This window comes from Lissotriton vulgaris, chromosome 9, assembly GCF_964263255.1.
Source record: "Lissotriton vulgaris chromosome 9, aLisVul1.2, whole genome shotgun sequence".
NCBI lineage: Eukaryota > Metazoa > Chordata > Amphibia > Caudata > Salamandridae > Lissotriton > Lissotriton vulgaris.
The window spans coordinates 372,484,116-372,501,460 of NC_141697.1; the positions used below are offsets into that span (position 1 = coordinate 372,484,116).

The window sequence follows — 17,345 nt, forward strand, 5'->3', positions numbered from 1 at the left end:
CACCAGTACTCTAGTGTTGATATTTTGAGTTACAATTCCAAAGTGCTGAATTCTCTTTTCCCTTGAAAAAACATACAGGCGAAGGATAAACTGCAGCCAAAGTTTGTCCTTTTTTTGGTTCACTAAAGTCTTCAAGTCTGCCACATTAAGTACGAATGTGATAACCGATTGGAAAACTGCCACGCCTGTACTGTAGATGCACGATCATTTTAGGGTGGGCATTCGAATTTTGGAGTTAGATTTCAGGAAACTAGTCCAAGTGAGAAGAATTCATCTACTACAGACAAATGCCTCGCTCTAAAGTATGCATTTAGTTATATAAAGTGCTACGAGATTGGCTACTGGTAAACACAAACGTTTTAAAATCCTCACATAGTAAAACGTTCATGCTAGTGTATTAACTCAACTGTATTATTCAACGAGATAGCAACGCTCATGTGAATCAAAATTTAGTTGAAATGTGTCGTGCGTTTGATTTTCGTTTTTATTGATTAGTTTATTAGCATAGACTTATTTTTCAGTACTCGTAAATTTAAAATACACGAACACCCACTCAAGTATCTGTCTATTGTTAGCTGTACGATACAAACAGACCCAGCTTTCAACCCCTGTTGTGCACTACTTTTTTAAAGGTGCATACAGACAAGTCTTTAACTAAGTATTCACACAAAGGTTTTTTTGGGAAACGTTATTTTTCTGTTTTTGAAAAAGAAATAACTGATGAGATGTTACTAGAGAGAGATGGGGAAAAGGGAGGTAAATATCTTGTGGAAGGAGTTGAACTAGAGAGCATTACAATGCATCGAATAAGGTGTGCAAGCCACCAAATTGACAGAGACCAGAGCTAAGGGTCTGGCTTCGGTCTTAGAACCAACATGCAGAAGTACCCATTTTATTACATCAGATTATATTACTGCATTTAGAGGCAATTGTTACTTGATAGATTTGACACACAAACTTTTAAACATTCATGCCTCTGCTCCCACTGCCCCATGAAATTTTCATTAGTGAAATACGAGGCAAAGCAGGTTGAATTGAATTATTTTTATTGATTGGTTACTCAAAACCATTACATTAAAACAAAATACAAGGTTAGAAAAGTTAAAACCAAGGGAGTTTGTGCCTCCCAGGGAGTTGGGGTTACGATGAGTAAGGTTCATATTGAGGCATGGGTCTGCAAAGTCACTATAAGGATAGGCCCTCCGGGGCCATCAGCAGGGATCGTTTCTGGTGAATGAATTTTCCGAAGGAGGCCATGTGCTTTACCGTTGTCAAGGTATAAAGATAGATGGTTGCCTCCTTTGTGGTGCGGATTCCTGATTGTCTTAGAATTGGCCTGAGATAGAGACTGCGGGCCATGCGCAGGGCCGGGCAGCAGAATAGTAGGTGAGCCAGTGACTCACGTTTGTACCTGCAGAGCCTGCATTCCCGGACTTCTGAGCCGGCCGTGCCGAAGGCATATAGTTCTTTAAGAGGCAGCGGATGTAGTCTGTAGGCTAAGGTCTTGTGAAGGGCTGCACGGCCCACGGCCTGCTTGAGATGGTGTTTGGGATTGTGCAGGATGTGTGGTAAGCACAAGGACTCGTGAAGGTCTTTTTTTTGCCAGCGACTCCAGGTCCAGTTCTCGTGACCGCGCACGGACTTGTTTTTTGATGGAGTGTTTGATGGCGGTGTAGCTGACATATTCGGGATTCCAAGACTCGATGGCGAGATTGAGATGGTCCTTCGCCGCCTTGAGAGTGGCCGACCAGGGATTCCCTGGTTCTCTGAAGATACAATTCAGCGATACCTTAAGTGTGTTCTCCTTGGCCGTCGTTGTTGGAAAGTAGTATTTGCTTAGGGAGGCCATCTCTTCCAAGTATGCTGGTTGAGTGAGAACTCCAAGCGGACGAGAGTGTTTCTGGTACACCTCGGAAGATGAAATAGTCTCTTGTAGGCTCTGCAGTGAATTTTTTCTAGATCTTTATGCAGTTTGCCTGGAAGTGCTTGGAGAGCGTAATTTAGGGCCGGCATTAATTTTGCTTTAAGTACTCGTTGGATGGCCATTGTGGACGGGCTGCATAAGGAGGCGTGCCGCTTGCAAATAGCGTAGGTTATAGTTTTGCCTTTGCCTTGGATGATCTTTAGGTGCGCGCTTGAGAGCCCCGACTCCTGGAAGCAAATGCCCAAGTAAGTGTACCGCTGAGTGCTTTCCAGCAAAAGGTGGCCAAGCCTCCATTTTAATGTTTTTTTCTTTGGGTACTCTCCAAAGATGATGACTTTGGACTTGGATGGATTTGCTACAAGCTTGTTTTTATCGTTGTATGCGGCAAGTGCTGTCAGCGCCTTTTGTAGCCCAATTCTCGTATGGTCCAAGAGCACCAGGGCGTCGGCGTATTGCATGAAGTGAATTTTTGTCCCGCCGATTTTTGGGATAAGCAGTGCTGCCCCAGACAAGGCTCTCTCCATGTCCGCTGTGTATAAATTGAATAGCAGTGGGGCTAGCATGCACCCTTGTTTTAAACCACGGTCCGTATTGATCTTTGCGGATGCATGGTCCCTCGAGTTTGATTCTTACCCACGTTTTGTGGTACAAGGATTGGATCGCCCTCAACAAAGATGGATTGATGTTCCATTGGGTCAGCTTTCTCCACAGGATTGCACGATCTACCCCGTCGAACGCCGCCGAATAGTCAATAAAGAAGGCGAATAAGGGGGGACTTTTGCGTGTCCGAGCGTGGTGGGCCAGATAAGAAAGTGCAGTGATGTTATCGACTGTGGCGGACCCTGGTCTAAATCCGGTTTGGCAGAATGGGAGGAGACCTTCAGCGTTCGTCCAGTCTGTGACGCCCCTCAAGATGGCACTGGCGTAAGCTTTTCCCTCTAAGTCCAGAAGGGCGATCAGGCGATAGTTTGATGGTTCAGATTTTGGGCCCTTTTTGTGAATTGGCTGTAGTAGCGAGCCTCTCCATGAGTCTGGGACATCCCCCAGGAGCCAGCATTCAGTGTACAGGTGGGTCAGGGTTTTTGACCAGAAGTCGGCAAAGCAGGTGTCATGTGCACCCTATATGTGGCTTATATTCTTATTGTGTACTGAGCAACATTATAGTTGGGGCCACTGGAATTGTGCCATATTTTCCACATATTCAGAGATTTACCACATAATCCATAAATTTTCTGCATAGCGTGCAGATTTTAGCATAACTATCTTTTTTTCTAGTGTAAACGATTCAATTGTTTAAAAAAAAAAAAGCTACCACTCGTGTTACCACTCTGTGGCAGGCCTATTGACACACATACGGTTCACCTTTGAGTAAGTGATTGCTGTTTGAAGGTGTTACAGATATTTAGGTAACTTTTGATCATGCAGTGTTAACGTGTGAAAATAATTGAGCAATACTTCAACATGTGGTGCATAATAATGCATTATTTGCTATGCCACATAATTTGTTCCTCCCGTGCCGCTTAATTTCAGCGGCCTTGATTATAGTTTTATATTATTACTAGCAGCCTGTCCCGACATTGTCCGGGAGCTTTCAGGCTTCCCCTACCCCGGCTTGCCCCGACATTGGCAAGCAGCCCGTGCCCCCGCCTGCTCCGACATTGCCTTTCCTCAGCCGATCTGTTTTCCCGCCTGGCCCGACCCCCGCCTGGCCTGAGTCAATGGAGGTTGGACAGTACTACCTGCAAAATGTTCCACCCGTCACCTTGTTAGTCCCTGTCCCCCGCCTGCCCAGACACCCGCCTGCCCCGACATTGCCTTTCCTCAGCCGATCTGTGTTGTTGTAACTCCCCGTCCCCCGCCTGCCCGGACATTGTCCCTGGAGCCTTACCTCAGCCACCGCTCCTTAGTTCACCAGTCCTCGCCGCTCTGCTCCTCACCGCCTGTGTTCTTGTAACTCCCCGTCCCCCGCCTGGCCCAACACCCGCCTGCCCCGGCATTGTCCCCGGAGCCTTACCTCAACTCCCGCTTCTCAGTTCACCGCTCCTCGCCGCTCTGCTCCTCACCGCCTGTCCGCCGCTGCTCCTCCCCCGCGCCATGTCCGCCTCTCTGCTGCTCGCACCGCCGCTGGCCTGTCCGCTGCTCCTCAGGTCACCTCTCCTCCCCCGCGCCATGTCCGCCGCTCCTCGGACTCCGCTCCTCCCAGTGCTCCTGACGTGAGCACGCACGTCGCGGCCGGCGCTACTTTGGAGGGACTACTTTTTTTTTAATATAAATTTTGTAAATAACGTTTATTTTTTAAATTTATATAGCCTATGTCCTTCTGCTTGCCCTGACGTTTTCAAACATGTATTGGGTGTTTGGATTGGTGGTGTACTTTTCGAGATTACCTGGCTCAAAGGACACAGTTCTCTCTTTATAATAGTAGTATAGAGTATAGATATTGATTACACCAAAGTCATCCTGCACAGCACACATCCTAAACTCGCATGCTTCAAAGTGCTCTCATATGCATTAATGAAGGGGTCTCCTCAGGAGTGGAGAACTGGTCCGTATTATTTGTCAAAATGAAAGGGACATTAATTAGGATTGGAAACGTCCTAGTTTGTTCACCGGAGTGAACACATTCTTGATGCATTACGTGAGTGGAGGGCAGAGGCCACATGAAAAGCTAGTATCGTTTTTGAGTTCAAGGATCCAAGAGTACCTCGAGCCGAGCCAGAGCGTGGCATCTGGATTAACCCTTAAAGATCTTGCTCACTTCTGCCACCAGGTTCACTTTTAGGTATGTAATAAAACAGTGCTTAAATTCTAAAAGAACAAGTGCTGGCACCAAACGTTTTTCTAAGAAGCCTATGGCTGGTGCTAAAGACCAAGTCTGGATAGTCTTATTTCTGACTCATGCCTCTTTAATCCACCATCAGACCCTCCCTGCCTCTTTATCTCACTCTTGCAGCTTTTTTCCAACCCTGCTTTTTCACTGTCCATATTTCTGTTTCTCCTTCTTTCCCCCCCTGTTTTATTCCCCTCTCTTGCTTTGGATCAAAGTCTATTGAGGAAAAATAAGCGTTGCCCCAAACGGGGCACCTCCTGCAGCCACTGGCTCAAATAAAGCACTGTAAATAAAACAAATGAGTACTAAATATACTAGTTTTGAGAATAGGGTCAAAGAACAAGCATACAGCAATGTTCTTACATAGAGTAGGTAAGCATTAATATCACAGGGTGTTTTTAAGAGTTGTCTGAGGAGTTGGTCTTGTGTCTCTGCACCACTTCAGACTTGTTTTGCTCTAATCTGCCGATAATATTCTTGATGGCATCTACATGCTATTTAGTATAGTACCGTATTAATCTTATTGCTTGCGTGACCTTTTTTGGAAAATATATTTTATACTTCATTAAACCTTATTTCAGTACAGCCCAAGTAATGATACATATTAAGTATTGCTGTCATGAGGGTCTGTTGGCATGTGTCTACTATTTAATCACAAACTAAGACTGCAATTCACAGTTAATCTTTAATTATCCCTTTCATAAAAGTATCCTTTTTTACCAGCCACCTGTCTTCCTCTTAGAATTATATTCCTAGCGCCTTGAAACCATAAGGGGTGATATTTTCACGCTTTACAAATATGGATTATTATATTCCGCAAGGAATAGAGATTACGAAATAAGATTAGCTGAAACTATATCACAACAAATTAGTATCCACAAATGTAAGTGTAGTTGGAGATTCAGTACCTCTGAGTTATCACTGATTTGCGTGTCTAACCAAATAAAATGTGTGATCATCTAGGAGTCATTGAAATACATTTTGGTTGATTAATGGCCAACACAATAAAGTTTAGATTCACATTTTAAATCATTGCAATTCTTCTAATACATGTATTTTGTAGTTATATTTCCTTACCCATGGCTTTGTTCTCGATCACTAAGGAAAAGTCCTAGTGTATGCAAAGGAAAATATGGCCATCCAACTAAATGAAAACATGGAAATAATTGTAGATACAGAGGGAATTAGGGGAGTTGAGATTATCCAGTATATTCTTCGTATAATTTGAAAAGGCTGGTATGGCACTTGGGGAATCATAATGAAACAATGAAGTTTGCTGAGGTTTTAATAAATGATTGTGACCTGGGCCGGATGGAGGAAGGCTCATTGGTGGATAAATGGAACTATATTACCTCGGTTTTGGTTGAAAAATGTACAGCTAGAAAATGTGCAAAAATGAATCCATTATAACCATACGTAATAAATGGTATTCAATTAAGGTATTTAAATTAAAACAATTACTTAATAGAGCTACACGTGTAGCTTTTTCTTATAGATAACTGCAATCTTACCATGCCCTTAAGGATAAATTGCAGTCACGTTGGAGGCCATATAGACTCAGGTGTGATCGTTGAAATCACATTACCAAACAGGACTATGGTATATATTATTAAATGCCTCTAAAATAAACAAACAGTTACAGGGGAACCCTACTCACTTGGAACCAGGGTATATGTATTATATGTGGAAACAATGGTTCCTGTGGTAGACATAAGTATGAAAGGATTGTGATACTATAATGCGCAATCGCTATGGATTCAGAGGGAGAAAAGGACTGTATATAAAACAGTATAAGGTAAAGGCAACAGTAATTTATATAGTCATATTAGAAAAAAATAGTACAATTGAAATAGTGTATTGTGTCCCCAGTGAAAAATGGAACCTATTAATATTTGTGAAAATTAGTGAGCAAATACATAGAATGGTTTCCAAAGTAGTTCTAAAGTCGACCCTCCATAACAGTATATGATAGGATTGGTTCGCTTTATTTGCGTCGGGAGGTAAAACGAAGTATTAATCTCTTATTTGTGCCCTGTGATAAACGGCCCATTGCACAGTTATGAAGTGTATACATTTGCAGACAAAATAATTAATTAGATATCTTATCTCAATAGACCAGAATCCACGTTAGACCTAAATTGATCAAAAGAGACAAAACAATATACGTGCGCAACCTGGCATAACAATATGCATGCACATTTGACATATAATTTCTCGATCGCGCGCGGAACATACTTTTTCTCAATTTGCATGGGACTTGGATTAATCAAAGGAGGCAAAACAATATGCGTGCGCAACCAGGTATAACAGTATGCATGCACATTTGACATGCAAGTTTCTCATGCGGTACATACTTTTTCTTAATTTGCATTGGGATGGGATGTGAAGTATTTATCTCTTCATTACAACAATAATACCAGTAATCTGCGAGTGTGGCACGCTGTGATGTATGTACATTAAAAAAAGTGTATCAATTGTCACTTTCTCGATAAAACAGATTCTACGTTAGATTTAGATAAATTAAAACGGGCATTACAATATACGCCACACTCGTTTCAGTGGGCCTTACAATCTATATAACAGTTGTTTGCATTTACAGTTCCTTCTGATATAGAGGCTGTGCATGCTACTAGAACATAGAAGTTGTGCACAATGTTGAACGCCTATTCTCGCAGTGAATCATTATGGTGCCGCCCCACGGGTAGCAGCTAGCGAAAATAGGATTCTTCTATGGGTACATATGTTTATGCTGAATGGTATATAGTGCATGCTTTAGTTTGTCAAAGAAGCCACATTGTCCCTCCACTCCTTCGCTGAATTTAGGCAGTGGGTAATAATCTGCCCTTTCTATCCAATAACACTCGGATCTTTGCAAAATTTGGGTGAAATCACCTCCTCTTTCTGGGTTCGTGGCTTTCTCAATTATCTGCCACTTGATCTCATCTTGTGTATGGTTATTTTCTGCAAAGTGCGTGACCAGGGTCGTGTTGGGTACCGAACATCTTATGCGGCTTTGATGTTGTGCGATGCATGCCTTAATGGGTTGTTGAGTTTGGCCAAAGTAGGGTAAGCCACAGGGGCACCAAATGCAATACACCACGTTCCATGTACTACAACATGAAACACAATCTTGGGTATGTTTCAGATTGGAATGCTCAAATGTCTTTGTTTCGAAGGTGAACGCACAAGCTACACATTTCCCGCATTTCTAATGACCTTTAACTTCTGGTAAGCCCCAAGCTGCTGCAATCGTGTTGGGTATTTTCTCTTTAGCTTTTTCCGTGAAGGAATGTACTAAATGATCTTTGATGTTTCTATCTCGCTTAAAAACGAACATGGGTGTCTCTATGGTAGAGTCAATGTTTTTAATTAGATGCCAATTGTTTGTACTAAGGTTTTTGACCTTGTTGATGTGTACACCAAAGGTTGTGACACAGATCAGTCTCTTTAGTGGTGCTTTCTCCTTTGTGACTAGCAGCTCCTCCCTGGGACAGAACCAGGCCATTTTCAGTGATTTTCTTACTATTCTGTTAGGGTAACCTCTAGCAAGGAGTTTTTCTTTAAGGACCTGAGCTTCCTTCATATGCTCTTCTTTATGCGAGCAGTTTCAACAGAGACATAGAACTGCCCGAAGGGCAGGCCATCTTTCTGTGCTCTAGGATGCTGACTTTTATATGCCAGAAGCATTGTACTGTCTTCGTATTTGATCCAGAGGTCAAGAAAAGCTATGGCTGACTTGTGTATGGTAGATGTAAATGTCAAATGGTTTTGGATGTTATTGAGATAATGGAAGAAGTCATGAAACTCATTCTCTGTGCCAGACCAGATCAGAAAAATATCGTCTATGTATCTCTTCCAACATTTTATATTGGAGTAATATCTGTTGTTGATGTTTAAGGCAAGTGTTTGTTCTACACTATCCTTGTATATATTTGCTAGATTTGGAGCAAAAGTTGCTCCCATGCTGGTGCCCGAGCATTGTTGGTAGTAAGTACCTTTTGAAACAAAATATTTGTATTGCAAAGCTACTCTTAGGAGAGAGATAATGAATTCTGTGGGAACCTGAGTGGGTTTGGGTCTGGTCTCTAGCAATTTTTCAATAGCCTGAATACTCTCCTCTTGAGGTATATTTGTGTATAGTGATGAGATGTCCAAGGTAGCCAGCCAATCTGACGTGATATCATAGGGCATACCGTCTATGAGATTAATCATGTAGCTGCTATCTCTTACATAGGTCTCTTGTAAGGGCACAAACTCTCTTATAAAGACATCAATGTAGCATCCTACAGGCTCAAGTATTGAACCACATCCGGATAGGATTGGACGTCCTAGAGGGTTGGTCACACACTCATGGATTTTCGGGATAGTGTACAGAACAGGAGTCCTTTGATTTTCTCCATTTTAAAAACTCAAATTATTTTTTAGTAATGAAGCCTAGTTCTTTGCCTTCAGTAGTCATTCTCAAAATTTCTTTCCTAATGTCTGTAACGGATTTCTGTTGAGTTTTTTATAATGCTTTTCCTCACTGATCTGTTTCGTGATTTCTACTTCATAATCTTTTCTGCCCTGAATCACAATACCTCCGCCTTTATCGGCAGGTTTGAGGATTATTGCGTTCTTACTTTTTAAAGTCATTAATGCTTCCCGCTCTTGTTCGGTTATGTTGTAAGGTATGAAGCACTTCTTACTTTTATGATTGTCTAGGCCACTGAGCACTATTTTCTCAAAGGTTATCAGTTCTGGTGGCATCATTGAATTTGAAGGGAAGAAGGTTCAGGGTGTTTTCAAACCTGTGACTGAATCTTGTATGCATTCTCTATCTTTAAAGAATAGATGTAGTCGTATTTTTCTAAAGAACTGGAAGAGTTCAGTCTTTAGATTAAAGTAATTTGTACGTTCTGTTATGACATATGACAACCCTTTACTGAGTAAAGAAATTTCTACTGAAGGTTAGTAGATGGTGAGATACATTAAAATTGGATATAATGTTATTATGTGTACACTCTAATAAGGCTGCGGCCCCCATTGGTAGTGTTTCCTCCGTGTTTGTCTCTCGCCCGGATATTGGTAACATGTTTTGGCCTTGGCTTTGCCGCCTCTGTATAAAAAAGGTTGGCCTGGATGATTGTCTGGGCGACTGGGTCCAGGTTGTGCGTCAGAATCTTCTGAACCTCCAGAGGATTTCGAAAAGGTGATTGGTTGATTTATCCTGTATCTTCCCCAGGTGAACTGTCTGTTCTGTGACCCTGCTGTGATGTAATAATCCTCCCTCAAGTAGGGATACACTCTTTTTCCTTTGTGAAGTTTTTTATATCTTTGGTTACTTTGTCCACTTTCCTTTTCAGCCCTGTGGAGTTGAAATCATCAATGGTTTTGTTAAGTTTGTCTAGGAGTGCTATTGCTTCAGCCACTCAGTCTCCTCCCAAAAGTTCTTTCTCTAGTTTTTCAATTTCTTTCAGCTCAGCTTTGGCATGTTCTAATGCCATCTCCACTCCCAACACCATCCAGTGGCGTGAACATGTCGGGTCTTCTCTAAAGATGGCAGGTACGTTCCTGACCTACCAGCCTTGTGGAATACAGCCTGCTTTGAGGTATTCTGTCAACATTCGAGCATGAAGCTCAGTCCTCTGTTCCAAGGCTGCTGTGACGTATGCCAAGCAGGGCGGCAGAAAGCATTTAGCTTCTGCTCGCACATCTGTTTTACACACCATCGAGTCCCTACACCGTTAGGTCCTGGAGACCTCCCCCCCCCCCCCCCAAACATATGGGTCAAAACGCCATAGACTCAAATAAAGCGAACCACTCCCATCATATATTGTTTTGGAGGGTCGACTTTAGAACTACTTTGGAAACCATTTTATGTATTTGCTCACTAATATTCTGCACATACTGTATCTTTAAAACATTAGTTCTTTTTCTTCTTCATTCTATTGGAGTGTTATGTATTCTCTGTTCTAATTCTGCCTGGTCAGACCGCTGTTGGTGATTCTTGCATTTGCAACCTCTGTTGTGGGCTCCCTTTGTGGATACTTAAGATTCAGAATAAATACGGAAGCTTACGATCCAACTCTGTTTCCCTGGACTTATTCATTGTCGTTTCTCTCCCACTACAATTTGGTACCAGGAGTGGGGTTCGAACCCACGCGGACACATGTCCATTGGGTCACAAGTTCTTCTGTGTTACTTGATAACAGGGGTTGGTGGAGCAAAAACAATGTAGTTAAGATTTCTAAATCTCATGTTGATATATTTAACAAAACATGCCTTAATGAAGAATCTGAAAACAATGCTGATTTTACATTTGGTCCGGGATTTGATTGTACTAATCAACAAATTGATATTTCTATTTCTGATAATAACTTTCCCAGTGATTCTTCTTTTGATGTGGATAATTGTCATTGTGATGTTCCAAATGATGCTGATGTATCTGTTAATACTCGTGCTCACAGACTTCCTGTCCGATTTAAGGACTATGTTCTGTATTGATTTGTTTTGTTTATGGGGAGGATATGTTTTGTTTTGTTATGGGGAGGGGGTATGTAGTATTCTGCACATACTGTATCTTTAAAACATTAGTTCTTTTTCTTCTTCATTCTATTAGAGTGTTATGTATTCTCTGTTCTAATTCTGCCTAGTCGATCGCTGTTGGTGATTCCTGCATTTGCAACCTCTGTCGTGGGCTCCACGTGTGGATATTTAAGATTCAGAACAAATACGGAAGCTTACGATCCAACTCTGTTTCCCTGGACTTATTCATCGTCGTTTCTCTCCCACTACAAATTGTCACACATTTTAATAGGTTTTATTTTTCACTGGGTACACAATACACTATTTCAATTGTACTATTGTTTTCTTCTATGACTATATAAATTACTGTTGCCTTTACCTTATACTGTGTTGTGTACAGTCCTTCTCTCCCTCAGACAACCTATTAAACCCTAGAATCTGTAGGGATTGCGCATTATAGTATCATAATCCTTTATTACTTCTGTCTACCACAGGAACCATTGTTTCCACATATAATCTAAAATAAACAATGCAAAAACTTTTTGGGATATCATTTACAAACTCGAAAGGGGAAGCAATAGGGCCTATAGTGTTAATATCACGAAGGACGACTGGATATGGTATATTACCAACTTGTTTGGGGTGTGTGCTTTGATCCAGCGGGCCTAAAGAAATTCTGTCTCAAAGCACTAGCCTACACCACAATACTCACCATTATTTATAAATTCATCACAAGGCCCATAAATGACTGAGACAAGAATTGACCAACTGAATCATGTGACCTAATTAATCGGAGCTATTCACAAGACTATTTATATTTATATACAACTGCAGTTTATCTTTGTCATTTTAATAAAAATGTACATTTAATTAAGTCACCTAGGCAATGGATTAACTAATGGCAACTAGACTTAAAATAACCAAGACCAGCTTGTCATTTCAAAATCTATTTTATTAACTTTATTATCAAGTAAAGAGCATTTAAATCTTTTATTAGCATTTATTAAGCAATCATTTTATTAAGTAAAGGCACATTAGACTGTCAGTTCAGATCAATCAGCATGAAAAATATTTAAGCAAAAGAAATCTCATTCCCTAAAACCCTATTTCCCTGTCTAAACTCAATAGGATCCTAGAAGGAAAAGCATAAGTTTATTTCCCTTACGTGAGTCAAAAGTCCGTCAGCATCTCACGCTCTCAGGATTCAGGAACGAGCCAGCCAAGCTCCTCCCAAGGGGCCAAGTTTTATACCTTTTCACTATCTAAAACTAGCTAAAAGAATACTTTTAAAGAGTCCTCCTGCGTTTCAATTGGCTGACAGCCGTCAGTCCACATGAAGTCATTGCCTCTACATTCCAAAATCGTGCTCTTCTATAATGTCTTTGTTCGCTGTCTGCAAGTGACATTAACTTCCGAGGTCTTTGCAACAATTTATTAAATAACAGTTCGTTGCTTCCTCAGCTTTGGCTTTTCTGCCATATCCTGTCCTTGGAAAGTAATACAACGCGGAGCACATCCTGCACAGTTCCTCGTATTTGTTTACTGATGATTATGAACGTCAAACTTTTTTTTATTCTTTGCTGTGCTCGGCTCATCATGACAGGACTCCAAAACATCCATCTTAAAACTTGGCCTCAGGCTTCTTTTTCGTAGCACTAGTTTGCAAGGAAACACAAAACATTAATTAATTTGAGTAATGAAAGTCATTCTGTTACCCACCCCCTTCACTAATGTTAACCCATTAGTTTGTTACCTAGCCTTAAGCACAGAGAAAGCAAAAAACACAGAGACTTTTCACACGAGACACGACATAGACGAAAGCACATTTAAAAATAAGCACATGCCATTATTTAAATATTGACAAAACGGAAAGACAAAGTTAATTTATTATTTTTGAACGAACTGGCAAATGCAACAAGAGCACATAATGTTAGTTCCCTCATGTTCATGTAAGTGCACATTATTCTAGGTTGAATTAATACAAAACATGCAAAACTCATTAATATTATTATTTAATTATGGAAGTTTAACTCAGCGAGCAAAAACATAATTAATTTTAAAAACTCGCTTCATCGACTTCCAACGCAATTAGGCCTGATTTGAGTTCACACTGTGTGAAAAACAGTAAGTTTAAAGAACAGATGAAATGGGCAGCTTTAATACAAAAAATGATCTGGATTGTGTAAGTAATATTGAAACAGTCAATCTTTTGCAATGTCTTAGCTCAAATGGGGCTCCGGGCCCCAATGGACTTCCTAATGACATATTCTGTGTGAACATTGTTATGTTGATTGAAGTGTTGACTCCAGTTTTTAATGAGACGCTGGCATTAATATTGTTCCTGTGTCCTGGCAAGGTAGCATTATACAACCAATTTTTAAAAGCGGCCCAGTTGACAAGCCCGTTAATTATCTGTTAATTGCTTTAACTGATGTAGATGCTAAGTTCTTTGCCTCTCGTTTGATTGACCTGGAAAATTGGGCAGCCCTGCAGAAAATAATTCCAATTAACCAGACAGGATTTTGTAAGGATCAAACTACTATTATTAATTTGAGAGTTTTCATAGATTTAAAAACTGCCTTTGATTCAGTGCCTTAAGTTTTATAGAAAAAATTTGCAGAGTGGGGTATTCCCCGAAAGTTATTGGATGCTCTAATTCTTATAAATACAAATACTTGGGTCCAGGTCAAGTTAGGTGATGGTCTCTATCTCAAAAAATCAAAACTTATAATGGCCTTAAACAGAGCTGCGTCTTGCATCCTGCCTTTTTAATCTTTTTATGCCAGATCTTTAAGAGCATCTTGAGTCTGTTAATGCCCATCCTCAAACTCGCTGAGGTGCATCTTGGCTACCTGCAATATGCTGAAGATACCATTCTTTTGAGCGACACCCTAATAGGCCTACAAAGATTGATCAGTGCATTTGATGATAACATATTAGTCAATGGTCTGGAACTGAATGTGAAAAAAACGTAAATTAGGAAAATTGGCCCAGCGAAATGTAAGACTGCTTCATGGAGCGCCAGAGGAGGGCCAATTGAAGTGGTGAAAACAAATATCTATCTGGGTATTTATTTGATAATTCAGTGTTGTTCAGAAGCCATTTTAAAGTTTTAAGGGCAAAAACTTTAACTTTAATTTATGCCTTTAAATGTTTACGCAAATCGTTAAGGTGCTAATCGCATGAACATCTCCATAAAGTTATGGGTACTAAGCTACAACCAACAATTGCTTATTGCTCACCTATTACCAGCGGTCAAGATGTTAAAACAATGGTTTTATTAGATATTAAGGTATATAAGTTAGTCTTTGGGATCCCAAGGTTGACTGGCCGAGAGGAAATTAGGCTGGAGTTTGGTGTCCAAAGACAATCCATGGTGGTGCAACGGTCATTTTAAAAATGTATGTAGTGCCTATTTCTGTCTGATTGTGACTCTTTAGCAAATTATTGCTGGCGTTAAATAGCCCATTCTACTTATGTATACACTTGGCGTTCCCATATTTCATCATGCCTTCAGTTTTGATTTGCAGACAGGGCTTTCTGGAATGACAATGCCCAGTTTTAAACATTTTTTTAGAAAAAAGATCAAAAGTAATTCACGTAGTGCGGATAAGGCAGCTTTAGTGGCAAAAGCTCATGCCTGGTCTGTGATTAATTCCTATCATTCCCTGCAAATTTAGCCATATTTATATGCCCATTTTACGGCCCACGTGAAGGAATTCTTTTTAAAATGAAGACTTGGCATATACCCTTCTAAAGAAGGCACATCGATTTGGATAAAAATATGGCCAAACTTGGAATATAGACTGTGGGTGGCAATGTGAAACCTTTCAACATATTTTTTGTGTGTCCTAAACTGCTTAAAATACGCATTGTATTATTGAAACCTCTATTCCTTAAAGCAGGTGTTAGATCGGCACGCCAGGCTCTTATTTTATGTTTATCAGGTGAGTCAATTCCACTATTATGTCAGATGATACATTTTTTTAGCAACAATGGACAAATTGCTGGTATCTGTGGTGCAATTTAGGATAAGGTATATTTCAGAAAATATATGGATGCTGTTGCCATGTTATTGGCACTTTGAATGTGTTTGCAGCTAGATGTTATGATTCTGTCTTAGGCAATTTTTGTGATTAGTACCCAAAGAGTATATGGAAGTGTCTGTTTTTTTAATTGCTTATTTGCACAAAGACTTGTAATGTCTACAACTTTTTGTACTCTGACCCGTTTTAGCTATTGCACTATGTCATATAATGTCTATAGTTTTTATTGCACATCCCTGGGAATCCGACTAGCATATGTTATTTGATTTATTCATTTTTAACAATTGTTATAAAAAGTGCAACTGTGGTATCTATGTTCTAGTGCAACATGCAACCATAGAAATAACCATCCTTTTAGGTGTACACAGTTGTATATTAATTTGTGAATAATGGATTTGTTTTTTACTTGTGATTTTATGGTTTTTAATTGCAATGATTTTTGATAATCGAGCAATAAAGAATTTGTTTTGGGTTGAGATTACCTGAAAATGGCAGAGATTGCTGTGGCAGGGGAGTTCTAGTTAGTGAACTCAGCAATTGTTGAAAACAAATTGGTTGTTCAAGAGGACACCAGTGAGTGTACAGAGTAATTGAAATATTATTTTATGTATAAACACATCACGTGCATCGTGGTGTTTATGTTTCTAGTTATCAAACAGTGTTTTATGAATGTGGCTTATTGGCACATAGAACTGTCATTGTAATGTCCACGACTGCCAATGGGACTCATGGTAAGGGAATAATCCGTGTTTGATAGTGCAGTTGTAAAGGGGAATACTCTCTTTATTGGATGGTGGGTTGTAGTGGATTGCGGCATTGTGCATATCTAATAAATGTGTTCTCCCAACTGTGAATTGAGACATAGGATGGAGTTTGTAACTGTACTTTTGCTCACATAATCATAGCAACAAACAAAGCAGACCATTCCGATAGATTGCTTGAAGTAGTGATTGAAACTACATTAGGCCACTGGCTCATTAGTGGGTTTTTCACAGGTTAGGGGACATTGGTTGATATCTGAAACCATTTTGATGATGTGACATTCATTGTTGGTAGGTGGTAATAGTTGACTCGGTATATGCTTGAAATGTGGTTCACAAAAGTAAATGACTATAAATCAGTTGTCTTGTGTCAGGGTATGCTTTGATGGCGCCCAACATTATCAGTATATGTGTCGGCGCTTCCGTATCAATCCATAGTAGGATGTGCCCCAGATAGTATTCATTTGGCTGTCAGGTCAATGATGTGGCCCAGATGCCCCATCCCCCACCGCATTGCAGCACACATCAAGATATGTCCATGTATCTCCCACATGCGTATCAACACTGTAATGTGTTGGGACCCATTACATGCACATAAATATCCAAATGCACATTCACTTCACTGCTGTCACATACCGACAAGTATTTCTGTGCTTTAACCTTGCTAGGCCCAGCTACTCATGTTGCTGGCCATCATCCGCTCTTATGTGAAAGAATTGTGAATTGCACCCATGCAAGTGATGGTCTCCTCTTTACTTTTTTTGCAAGTTGCAGGTACTCTAAATGATCTTGAAAAAACCGCATTTTTCCACACAATCCTTGTATTGTTGAGATATTAGTCGTAAAACAGCATGGTCAAGCAGTGTAGGGCTCACCTCATGCAGATTTCAGAAGGAACTTCAAAGTCTTGAAGGGGAGGTTAAGTGCTATCATTAACCATGAGGGAAGAGAAGTGAGGTTTGAGCTACAGTTGTTTATTAAAGAGATGCTTCATGTCTGATTGACAAAAAACACACAGGCTTGTCTTGGACAGCAAAGGAGGTAAAGGAACCATACGGAGAGATCCTTTTAATGTCTGGCCTGGAAACGGATTTAATTGTCTTGCGAGCCTCTTGTCTTCTAAACACTTATTAAAGCAAGCATTGGCATAGCCAATAGATCTCAACTTTGGGGCCTTATAAGTATTTTTTTATATATATTTTTATTGAATAAAGAAAAACAAGAGGAAATATTACACATATCAGGTGTCATACAGTGAAATACATTGCAACGGTGAG

General features: G+C 40.3%; 1 protein-coding gene across 1 annotated transcript in view; it reads left to right on the forward strand.

The window, feature by feature from the left end:
• The window catches only part of PAPOLA (poly(A) polymerase alpha), an 829,479-nt gene that overhangs the window by 1,147 nt on the left and 810,987 nt on the right, over positions 1 to 17,345 (forward strand). The gene's annotated exons all lie outside the window — the stretch shown is intronic.